The 12,896-nt window shown below is 37.5% G+C and overlaps 1 protein-coding gene and 1 non-coding gene across 2 annotated transcripts in view; both read left to right on the top strand.

Annotated features, from left to right (window-relative positions):
* The window catches only part of DKK2 (dickkopf WNT signaling pathway inhibitor 2), a 103,690-nt gene that overhangs the window by 30,168 nt on the left and 60,626 nt on the right, over window positions 1–12,896 (top strand). The window lies entirely within an intron of this gene.
* LOC137764485 (small nucleolar RNA SNORA18) lies at window positions 3,256–3,386 on the top strand. Its single transcript, XR_011073990.1, has one exon. It is a non-coding gene; the product is annotated as a small nucleolar RNA SNORA18 (small nucleolar RNA).

Genomic DNA, 12,896 nt, shown 5'->3' with positions numbered 1-12,896 from the left:
CAGCTTAGTTGTACCCTGCTGATGATTTGTTGTTGCCATGGTAACCCCACCAGCAGGAAAGGAAGCTGCCGGTTCAGGCATTTGGCGTATATGCTTGGCCGAGAAGCCGAGGGGGCCAAGCTACTATCTGTGGAACTATGACTGAATGCCTCTAAGTCAGAATCCTGCCAAGGCCGAGCTTTAGGGCAGTGCCACCGAGGCTCGAGCCTCCTGTAGCCTTTGGCTCAATGACAATGAAGGCTGCTGGGCTGGGATCCCGAGGCCTCTCTAGTCAGCTCAGGGAACACTGGGAACATGAGCACATCTGTTAGGACTAGAATGATGGTAAACTATGCCTGGGCAGAATGAAGCCTGAGGAAGCTCTGGTGGAGATCCGTAACTGTCCTGTGCAGAACCCTCTTCTGACTTGCCTGCAGGAGAGAAGGACTAAGCCATCCAGGAGCTGGTTCCCTCTGAAGTTTCTGTCAGGGTAGCAGACACACACGGAGAGTGCCATGTGAAGAGGAAGGCAGCAATCTATGAGCCAAGGACGGCTAAAGATTGTCGACAACCACCAGAAAAGACAAGGAACAAATTCTCCCTCAGCAACCTCAGAAGGTGCTCTCCGAACAGCCCCTACCTGTTAAGTAACAAGGTTTTAGTGGACTTGAGCTATGGAAGAGCTCACTATCAATCTGCCCCTAATCCTGTAGGAGGTGCCATGAATTAGGTACTATTAATCATTTATGGAGTGTGATAACTTATCTGACACTATGCTAAGCATTTTATTTATGTATCTAATTTAACCCTCACAATGGTGACAAGAGATGGGTATTATACCCATTTTACAGAAAAGGAAGTGAAAGCTGAGGAAAGTCAAATGATTTGTTCAAGATTACATAGTTTGTAAGTGGCACAGTTGAAGTCAAACACATCTACGTTAATCTAGATCCTGGAATTTTGATCACTGTGCTATGGTAACTGTTTCAACAAGGAGTAGATCCAGAACCCCAGGTCCAGAAGTTAGACTATTAGAATGAGACTGATTTTTAATTTTTCATACCATTTTTAGGGCATGCCAAATTTGCTTTTGGCTCAACATTTATGTGATGACTAGTGGTTTTTCTCTTCCTTTTTCTCTCTTTCTTTTTTCTCTTCTTTTTCTTTTTGGCAGTAGAAGTCATTGAGCCAGCAAAGCAGAAGCATGTGAAGCCCTCCAGCAGATAAACATTTTCCATTCACATTTTGAAGAGAATTAAAAAAGCCAAATAAAAGAACCCAAATGGCAAACACTGTAAAGCCATTCCTTCATAAAAATAAATTTTTGGTGAAGAGGTCTTTCATTTGGAAATTAGATCCAGCTTCTGCTTATGGAAAAAGCAAGTAAAAGGCAGGGAGAAGACCAGTAGGTCTGCTAACTATATAGCCACACGGTGATACTCTGAGTTCCAGGATACAAAAATGTAGACTTAAAAGATCTGAACAATTTGTTTGCATATCTATGCACTGTGAAATCAGGCATTGTGAAGAAACAGTGTCTTGTAGCTAGTTCAGAATGATATAATTCAGGACAGATTTTTTTTTCTCCAACACATGGTTTTGAAATCAAAGATTTTTTTTTTTTCTTTGAAGCAAGATGGAAAAGTCATTATGTACCAAGTGCAAAAAATTAAGTGCAGAGTAAGACTTTCATGGTAGGTAACATTTCACTTACTGCTTATCTTTGATTGGGTGAGTATATTTCTTGTCAGCAAAGACCAGAGGGTTTTCCAGGGCTGAGGTCTGCAGTAATCCACTGAAGGTAATGATGTAATGATAAGGCTTTCACATTCCAAAGGACAATGATTTTTCTCTGTTGTGAATTAAAATGTTTATTTTTTCCTAACTGTTCCAGAAAATTTCTTTAATGCATTGTTATATGCTTTTCCTTATGGAAAACAAATAACTTCTCATTCTGTTAGGTTAAAAAAATAACAGTCCATTCTTTTGTAAACACACAAGACAACGCACCAAATGGTGTGAAAGGTGGCAAGCCATGATTCTCTGCCCTGTGTGGTCTTAAAACCTGCAGATAATCTAAGATAAGAAGGAAGAAAAAGAAAGAGAAGGTACGGTTCCTACTGAGCAAGAGATACCTCCCAGGTTTGGGGCTAAGAGCTTTAACGATATTATTTAATCTTCACAGCAATCAGTACCAGTTAATTTAAACCCCAGTTCTGTTGCCTTAAAAAACCTATTTCCTTAATCTAGTCTTGAAAGCACGAATATCATCATATAAGAGTTAAGCTGCTTATTTAGAAAATTCTTAGAAAAGGAAAGCCTTTAGGATTACCAAGATCTCTATTAATTTCCTAGGGCGGCTTTAACAAAGTGAGTGGCTTAAAACAGCAGAAATTTATTCTCTCACAGGTTTGGATGGGAGATGCCTGAAACTGAGGCGCTGGCAGAACCATTCCGCCTCTGAGGGCTCTATAGGGAAGGGTTCTCTCTCACCTCTTCTGATGGCTATTGGCAATCCTTGGCATTCCTTAGCTTTGTATGTTGTATAGATTTACAGTGCTGGAGAGTTGTAAAACCTGGTTGCACTGGGGCTTTATATTTCTGAACAGAGGGTAGGTTTTTTGTTTTGTTTTGTTTTGTTTTGTTTTTAGCAGAGAGAAGAGCCCTGTCCATATGATATGGGGAAAAATCAAAAGAGGTCAATCCTCAGACCAGTCATACCTGGGTTTTCTCTCCCAGGAAGCTTCACATCTACAATCTTAGAACCAGCTGCAGTTAGTACATGTCAGGTAGTTGTGAAACGGAGAATAACTACTTACCTCAACTCTCACAGATTTTGAAGGTAGTGAGATCTAAACTTCCTAGCTGTATGGCCATGGACAAGAGACTGAATTCAAATTTCAGTTTCCTCATCTGTAAAACTGAGATAATATTCAGTGCAAGAGGATTTTATGAGACAGTACATTTGAAGAGTCTGGCAGATAACGGACCATTCGTTCTCTTTGTCCTTTGACTTATGTGGGTGCGCTCTATCTCAAAGGGGTCACAATTTAGGAAATCTGGTACAAGGCCACCTCTGTTAGCATATGAAATAGGAAAAATAGTCAGATGAAAAAAGACTAGCATACAGAAAGACACCGAATAGTTACCAAATAACAAATTGAGGTACGCAGGTATAAACTGCCCTTTTTCTCCTTGAATAGAAGCCTCCATCCTGAGTCAAGTCTCAGGTGCTAAAAGCAGTTTAGTGTCCAGTGTTGCAAAATGGATGGTGCAGTTGAGGTCTATCCCGATGGGGCTTTTTCTGTAAACCTACATCGTTGGAAACGCCTCATAGATTAACTGTGTGGTTTCCTTTACTCATAGAACTACCTGTTAGATCTGTGGGAAAGAACTACAAGACAGAGCTGCCAAGTAAACTATGAAAAACCTAACAAACTTTTTATCTTAGGTATTGGCATATCCCAATGATCTGTACTGTTCTAGGGTGTGATGGCTTAGGAGTGAATACGATTTGAACCTAATACATTTTTAGAGGGTGTCAAATTCAGAACCAGGCAGATCCATCGCCTGACCCTAAACATGGTCCTAAAGTAAATCGCTTGAGGAAATTGGATCCCAAAGATTACAGGTGGGGAATTTTGAAGTGTGTCCATATTTCATTGGAGATCAAAGAAGCCTAACTAAAAGAATTGTGGGCTGACTCACACGATAACTTCTTTTTGAAAGGGCTATTTTATCTTGAAGATTATGAGTTTGGAGGAACTAAGGTGATTGGCAGTAGAAAGAATCAGAACATGTGAAATTCCTTAAAATTTTTTTGACTTAAATAACTTTGTGTTACACATAATTTAAAAAAACCCTTTACACTTAAAAAAAAAAAAATGGATGGTGCAAGTTTTACTTAGACTTAAAAATCCATAATCATTTTGTCTAAATCTTATAAACAGCATTCTTTATTCTCATTGAAATGAGTGCTATACTTTTGATGAATTAAACAGAAACACTGTAACTTAATCTCTAGCCGTTAACATCACTTCAAAACTGTTAAACTGTGGTTTTCCAGTCTGTTAATGCTAGCAAAGAAAACTCCATAGTAAAAGCAAATTTGCCATTAATCAAGGACCATTCTTCTTAAAAGTAAGAATTTATTAGATATATAGCAAATCTTAAGTCCAATAAGTAAGTTTTAGTGGGTTTTTATCTTTGATTATTTATAAAACTTATGCATTGTTTTAAAATATTTTGGCCTGTTGATGTTTATGTTTTCATTTTATCACCCTTTACACACTTTCCTTTTCTGCAAATATGTCTGCTCTTATCTCTTTACGTATTTCTTTTCATATTACATATTTCATTATCACATTTATCCATTTTCATAGTGATAAGGTTTCAAAACATTCCCCTTCCTTTCATAGGCACACTTCTTTCTACCAGAATTATTTGAAGAGCTGAGCTCTTACCAATTGAAAATACTCCAGTTTATACTTAAAATTTACATTGTACATATGTCTATGCACTATTAAAGTAAGAAGATGAAAAAATATGAAAATTTGACTTAGATTTTTTTAACAAGCTATTTGTTTTTTATGTAGCCATATACTTTCGAACTAAAGAAATAAAGATTGAATTAGAAAAAGAAGTCCTCTAAAAAAAAGATATAAACATATATATGTATGTATACACATACACATACACACATATATATTTTAAAATTTTCTTTATAAAGTAGGGTCACATCTAATGCATTCTTAAAACCCTAAAACATGCAGTGGCCCAGGCCTTGTGCTAGGTGATTTACATATTTCAGTTGTGATTCTCATAGCAACTCTGGAAGGTAGGCTTAGGATTATCATCAGGGAAGTAAAGTAACTTGCCGAAGGACACAAAAGCTAAACTCTGAGGTCAGGTTATTAATCCAGGTCTTTCTGATTCCAAAGTTGGTATGCTTTCCCTGAAGCCAACTCCTGCTTTTTTTTACCCTAAAGAAACTTAAAGTGGATGACTCTAAAGAGTTACTTTATGCATCTTGGTTAACTCAGTGACCCTCATTTTTAATGCTTCAGTTGTTCCTCTGAAAGTTTCTCCCATAGTATTCAGGAAGCTATTTTTATCAGCTGCAAAATCACATACTTATAATCAATTTATGTGATTATACTTGGGATTTATTGCCTCAAATGTAAGCTTTCTAATATGGTCATCAATTTGAAGTACTATTTCATGCTTTCTGTAATTAGTACAAATAAACAGATTTCTCTCTCTAAATAAGACATTAGGACAGTTTTTCTGATTAGCTATAGCTATTTGTATATGGCTCATCTTAAGGAAATTTGACAACAAATTTATTGAACATACACTTGTGAAAAGTATTATTAATATTTTGTAGAACTGTTCCCTTTACATGAGAATACGTTGAAGAGTTTCTTTTAGAATTACATCACTGTTCTCTTTTGACTAGAGCTACTGTGTTAAACGAGATTTACTGTAAACTGCTTGGTGGCATCCATCTCAGAGAGCTGCCCTTTACTGGAGTAAAGGAAGGGAGGTAAACATACCTTCATGCCCTTGCATAACCAAAGTGATTACAGTACTTTGTCAGGAAAATGTGGGTACACTTAATGTACTCTTCTTCCAGAAAAGATGCAAGCAAAATAACTTGTTTGTGGCCAGACGGAGGGCTACAACATTGTGAGACTGAAACAGAATGGACCAGAAAAACTCAGTACGTTCAAAATAGATCAGAAAACATGATTCACTTATTTCATGGAAAAACAGGATGTCTTGACAGCTGAGAAGGAAGAAAAGTCCTTTGCTTAAATATTTCAAGTTCTCTCTGCCAGTTGTTTAGCATTCTCCTCCCTCACCCGCTTAAATGTTCACAAAAAGGGTGTTTCATATGCTGAACAATCTCTGGACCATCCTTGTTCTTGAACAGTCCTGACATCTTTAAGACTGTAATTCTAGAAACAGGAGCCTGATATTAAGCATCTGGACATGCTCTCCATTATTTCCTCCCAAAGAAAACAATAGCTGGGTAACATTACACTCGAACGGAATCCATTTTCACTAAATATGTACATTTAGTCAGATGCAGTTTGGTAGACCATAAAAGAGAAAAAGAAGAAACTATTTAAAATGAGAAGGACAAGTATTGATATAATGCCCATTGAAAAGTGTCTGAGTAACTGATTACACATACATACATAATTGCAGACATGAATATTTATTTCAATACACCTGAGTCTTGGAAAGTTTTGAGAAGAAATATCAGTATTTAGCTAGGACCAGGACCTTTATAATGGATGTTTTGGTTTGTGGACTTGCTGTGTTCCTGTCGTCCAATAATTTTTTTCTGTATGAAATTACAAGGAAGATTTTTCATTGGCATGGTTAAAGGAAGAATTGAACGCTAAGGAAATTTAAGAATGTATCTCTTGAGTGTCTGGATAGCTGATTGGCCCCAGATAAACTTGTTGATACTCTTGGTAATTTCCTATATTTCAGGAGGAATTGAATCTATTTGCATATTGACATTATATGCATAAATACGATCTATATATTCCCACCAAAACATGTGGCATTTGGCTGATAAAAAATCTGAAAACCATTTCAGAGGATGAACAAATAAAATAATTGAAACTTTTAACCTGGGAAGAATGTCTAGCAATATTTTAAGTGCTGATGTGGAGGTGCTACATGTTAGGACCCTGTGCTAGATGGTGAGGATACAGAAAGAGTTCTTGTATTATATAGCTAGTACGATGGAAACAGTTATTCTTTGTAACTGAAAGAAAGAACTGGGACTAATCGTTAGGTAGGCATTACAGAGATTAAACTTGAATTTTGTTTAAGGTAAAATTTTCTAAAAGTCAGAGATTTTATGAAAGTAAATGGGCTGTTTTGTGTTATAGAACTCTAGGAATGTTCTAAAGGTAATTGTGTGCCAATTTGTAGGGAATATTTAATATATATTAGCATATAAATATGGCGAAACTTCCTACGTTTCCTCTCAACTCAGTGATTTCTTTTCAAAATCATATGTAATTTATTATTAGTCAAAGTTAACTCAGAGTTAACCTTGGCCTACAGAAAAAAGCTAAACTAGGTGTCAGACACTTTTCAGAGAAGCAGGGAAACCTACTAGTTGTATTCCTGTCACAACTGCCTTAGAAAGGAGAGGACCAATCTTGTGCAGCTGTTTTTCCTCATCTCACTGGTTTTTAGACTACAAAAAACAGGCCACCGAAGGACCTCTGAAAACCTGTCTGCCTCCCATGGCCCAGTAATTTTGTGTGTGAGGTTAATCACTAGATCCTGCCCTTTCTTTGATGTCTTGGAGGGTGAGGGTAGTTGTGGCCTCCAAGATCTGTCAACTTCAACATCCACCTGATTTCATAGTTTACCATAGAATTCTGGGCTCGAAAGAACTTCATTCAAAAACTTTTCTTGATAGCATATTAAATTTACAATCTTAACAAACTTAAAATGAGAGGTGCTCAGTTAACCTTTCCTGGAAATAGAAGGGAATCCTGATCAGAGCACTGGAAACAAGAGATCTCTAAGTTTATACTTTTTTCCTTATAGTTGCATATTCTATGTCTTCCATAAATTGAATCATAGACTGTTTTTCAAATCTGAGCTATAAATCGTTGCAGTTGGGGCCAGCTTTGTATCTGAATACTTATCATTTAAGGGAGTCTGTGACTCTGAAGATCTGGAATGACAAATAAACTTTGTCTCTATACATTCTATTTGATTTTCATTACAAATGAAAGCTTTCCAAAGTAGACTTTTTTGTTTTTTTTATTCTTCAGCACTTTTCCCCCACTTTAAGGCATATCACAGAATTAAGAGTTCGGGACAGATGGCTAATTAAGTAAAAATATGGAAGTAAAATTTCTTTTGCATTTCTCATGGCTAAAGGGTACTTAAAGGTACATAGAATCCTGTTCCATAGTGACCTTATTCTGCACATGAGAATGATTTGTTTTCTCTCCTACATTATGTAGGATCATGAAAATTCATATTGGTGAATTTGTTTTTTAAAAATTTCTTCAGCAAAACGTGAACAAGCAGGAGGAAAATGAATTCATTCATTCTTATTTCATGAAAAATAATAGAACATCCATTGAGGCTTTTATCTAATCTGAAAGTGAAGAAAAATGTCAATGAGTGGAACACTGGTGAAATTTCTGAGTAAAGTTTAATTTTAAATTATAAATTTTTATATAAAGTACTTGAAGTAGGAAAAAGAATTTCAGAACTCTGGTCAGTATATTTACAACAATGTCTATAGCTAAAGAAAAGTGAAATAAAAGGATTAACAAAAATACTATACATTTTAATTGCTGACTTGTTAATTCTCAAAAACGTTGTCTTAGAAAATGACATTAGGACTATAATGAATCTCAATATAATATTTAATATTATGAAATTCTGGAAACAAAAAAGGAAACAAATTGGATTATAGGAAATTAATATTTTAGGTAATAATTTTAGTTTACATATAATTAGTACTGTTAATGTACTAATTATAATAGTATTATAATATTATAGTATTAATAATATTATCTATAACAAATGAAGCCAGATTTTTTGATAAAATAATATACCAATCCTGAGAAGTTTTCCATGGTAGAATAACAGCATATTTTTCTAAAAAAATAAATGAGGAAATAACTCCTACTGTCTTAAGCTGTTTGAGCAGTTAACTGCATGTGTCCATGTGTTGGTCAAACAAGAGCCCTTGTAGTACTTGCTCTTGTGTTAGTCAGCAAGACGGTCCTCAGAGGAGCACTGGGACTTCAAAGGAGAGCAGCTGGGGGCCAGATGGGGCGAGTGGTAGCCACGAAAGGGTTAATTTGGTAATTTCGTTAGCAAAGTGTCTTCTTCCCTGGCAACTTTCCTATTATTTACACAAAAAAGTCATGGTGCTGAATTATAAGAGAAAAAGAATTGGTCTCTAACCCTCAAATTATTTTTCTTCTGCAATATCTGGTTCACTCAGTATAACCCACTCTTATCTAATTCAGAATTATTATAAACTTTAATTGTGAACTTGTTATGAGGATCATCTGTGAGTGAGTGTTTGTGTGTGTGTGTGTGTGTGTGTGAGAGAGAGAGAGAGAGAGAGAGAGAGAGAGAGAAAGGGAGATGGTTTTGGAAGAGGGATGGATCTGTCTAAAACTTGGACTGAAATTGTGTAAATGAACTCAGAAAATTTATCTTAAGTGAATGTAAGCAAACTTTCAGATCTGTTGTGGCCACATTGGTCTTTGGAAATAGTCTGCAACGCAAGGGCACTGCATGGCAAACTCTCATGGCTTGGCTTTTATCCTCATGAGGTCTTAGGTTGGTAACAATCCAGGGATAAAGGAAGCTAAATGGCCCCACTTGGTGAGAGGAGAGGATGGTATGAGAACTTAATAGTGGAGAGGCTGCTAAATACAGTGTCTGCTGGCCGTTTCCATAAACCACAAAACGCTCTTTAAGTTCTTCAAACCAAATTACTTCAACCACTAGCTAAGGTTTCAATGCATGATATTATTATGCTGCAGCCTTTCTTCGCCCTTCCAAGTTAATATCTTTGTTTTGATTTTGGCTGGGGAAGTTCCTTTGTTGGTCAGCCGCAACATTTCCATTAATTCACATAAATTCCCCATCTCACAATGCTTGCCAGTTTTCTCCCTGCCCAAACAGGAGAGATAACATTCGCAGCGTTGCATGAAACATCTAAAATTAAAATTATTTTTCCCAGAGCTTCACTGCATTGTGAATAACTTTGATATTATTCACAACCTTCCTAATCAAAGCAGTGAACTTGGGAATACTTTTTATTTTACCTAGGAACTAAAAATCTTTATGATATTAGAAATTATTTATAGGTTTTAAAAAATAAAGGGGTACCAGAATTGCTTCAGAGATTTCAAAGAAATCTAGCTTGCCTGTTTTAGCTGCCCGGAGCAGCGATCCCTGAGAGCTTATATGGCGTCCCCCTTCAATTCCTAACGTCACGGAGTTACCCAAGAGGCTTCATGGGCCTAATCCAGCAATCTAATCAGTCACCAATCCAAGTGGCCAATATACTTACTCAATATCGATCAGGTGTGAAGCAAATTGGTCCTCATAGATACTGTGGCAATGATTACGTGGGCAGAGTTAACTAGAATTTCACAGTTTCAATAAACTAGAGAAATTAGTCTGTTAGTAGAATGATTAGGAACCTCCATTTATTGAGCATATTTTACCATGTATCAGGCATGGGCTAAGTACTTCATACACACAATCTCTTGAATTACTGACAACAACCAGAGAGATAAACATTATTTTTAAAATTTTACAGATTTTTGGGCATTGCTCCTTTAATCAATTTGCCCAAGGGTACGTGGTCACCAATGGAAGAGTCAAGATTTAAGCAAGACTCTGAAGGCTATGCTCTGAACCCTTGCTACTCCATGCTATTTAATTGAACCCTGCTTAGCCAGGCTTTGGGAAGAATGGAAAAGAATAAACTTCTTTGCACTTGAACCGTTTTCTGATTGAAAGGAACCCAAAGAGAGATCCATACTGGTTCTGTGCAGTATCTATACGAGATATTCATAGTTCCTGAAAAGATCCCCATTCAATCCATATGCAACTCTTTCCTTCTCAGAGGGCACAGGAACACCCTGGTGAGGTCTCATTGAAACAGCTATGTGATAACAATGACAGCAATAAGCCCAAAGAGCTTTCGTCTGTCAGGCACTGTTCTAAGTGCTTTCCATGCAGCATCTCAATTCCATCTTCACAGCAACCCTATGAGGTAAATTCTCATGTTCTGGGGCCAGAGTTAAGTGGGGGTCGGTAGGAGATTTTTCTACTCAAATATATGTGTAAACGCTACCTACTGTATTCTCTTTTTAATGATTCATAGTTCACATTAGCCTAGTAAAGGCTCTGAGAATTTCTGCAGTAACGAAACTTATCTTTGTTCTAGCCCGAGTATTCAAAATTTATTTTAATATATACTCCTATCGCCACTAACACCTATTGACATGCCACAGAGTACAGATTGAGGATTGCTCTTCCAGATCTTCAGTAATAGCCTGAATTCAGAAACAAAGCCATGGACAAATCTTTAATGGCTAGGAGGTGGGGAGGGGGGCAGCAGGTGGAGAGGGGTGTTACTCCAGTGATTCTATAGACCACACCAGGGACACTGGGCTCAGGTGAGCAAAGCTGCATTCCACGTGCCAATCAGAAAGTTGTTTGCCAATGCAGAAATACATAGAGGGAAAGTCTGGCGCTTAACTACAGGTTGGCACTCGACCCAAACCTTTGAGCATTTCTGCTATTTCCTAATGCAAATCTTTCATCTAATGATCTGGTGATTCCATGGCTTAGGGCAGACTAGCACCATGAATGTAACTGATGATAATAGGATAAGTCTGTTCAAGCAGAGGTAATCTTGTTACATTTACTTGTGAAAATTGTTGGTATTTCACAGCCTGCTGTTTAACTCAGGACTCTGGGGAAAGGTTTAGCAAGTGATTTAGGTTCAAAATCCCATCACCTTTCTGGCTCCATGGGATCACTTTAGAGTTTAGCATCAGGACGGAGACCAAAAGGAGCCACGCAAGGTTGGCCATGCAAACAACTGGAGTTAGAGGATCCAAGTGGCAAAATGAGTAAGGGAATGAACTATCACTGGAGTTCAGGTTTTGAAGCTGAGGATGTAGAATGAATGGTCATGAAGCCTTCAAAAGTTTGAGCCCCGATGAGGAACCTCATTGATGGGTTGGATTTGGAAAGATACAGATGAAGAAGAGTCGTATTCTGACATACACATGTGTGTGCGTGCATCTGTACGTGTGTGTATTGGAGGCCAGAAGAAAATAAGGAGTCAGTGTGGAAAAAAGGACTGTGGCAAATTGGGCCCGTGTTCTGAAGGTCACAAGAACTTGATCTGGCTGCATGACAGTGCTCATAGGAAACTTTAGAAATGTAGGTTAAATTCAAGTTATGGGGTTCTCTGAAGGTCAGGCCAAGAATTTGGACTTGTCTTGGTAGTCAAAAGAGAGCCTTGAAGGTTCTTGAGCAGTGGGATGACATCAGAAGTGGTGTCTTAGCAAGAATCATCCAGTGGTGCTAGGCGGGGTAATCTGGAAAGAGAGGGAGGAGACAAGAGTGCCATACAGAGGCATGGGGTGCAGCAGGATGAAGACCTGGATTTGTACTGCAGTGGAATGGAGCCAGAAGGAGGGATTGGAAGGATTATGAAGTATAAGGGTGAAGACAGCTGTAGAAGAATATGGGCGTACAAACCTGGGTGATCCCTGAAACGGAGGTTGAAATAACTAACTCTGAACCACATTTTGTCTATGCAGCACATCAATTTGGTCAATACACTGAATAATTATTAGTATAAACACATTGTCTCATACCAAAAAAGTGCCATTTCAATAATTGTAAAAATTATTTTCACAAAATTTTTTCCTAATCCATGGCAAAAAACTGAAATGTGCTCTCTCATAATTTGTGAGACTATATTAATTATTTTTCCCAAGTGGTATCCACCATGGATTGATATTGGAAGGGCATTCTTCCTTTGCATAAACTCTATACTCACAGAGAACAAAACTTTTTAATCTAAAAAGGAGATAATCTGATGCCTATTCTATTTAACATCCTGCCTTCAAAGTCTATGCCATAGATTTCAGCTTCCTCGTGGTCATTTTCTTCTATATGTGCAGAAGGAAAAGAGAAAAAGACAGATCTTTATTTCGAACATTGAGTATATTTTCCACGTGCGCTTCCTGATCGTTCTCCAACCTGTTTACTGCACCAGGAGGCTGACCTACAAGAAATATGTCAGGGGTACCCTCGTTTCTGGTTCCCAGTTGAGTCTGGCCATCAGAAGAGACCAGTCAGGAGACTGC

This window comes from Eschrichtius robustus, chromosome 4 (genome assembly GCF_028021215.1).
Source record: "Eschrichtius robustus isolate mEscRob2 chromosome 4, mEscRob2.pri, whole genome shotgun sequence".
NCBI classification, from domain to species: Eukaryota; Metazoa; Chordata; class Mammalia; order Artiodactyla; family Eschrichtiidae; genus Eschrichtius; species Eschrichtius robustus.
The sequence above is the reverse complement of the archived record's forward strand: the minus strand, read 5'-3'. Positions and strand labels throughout refer to the sequence as shown.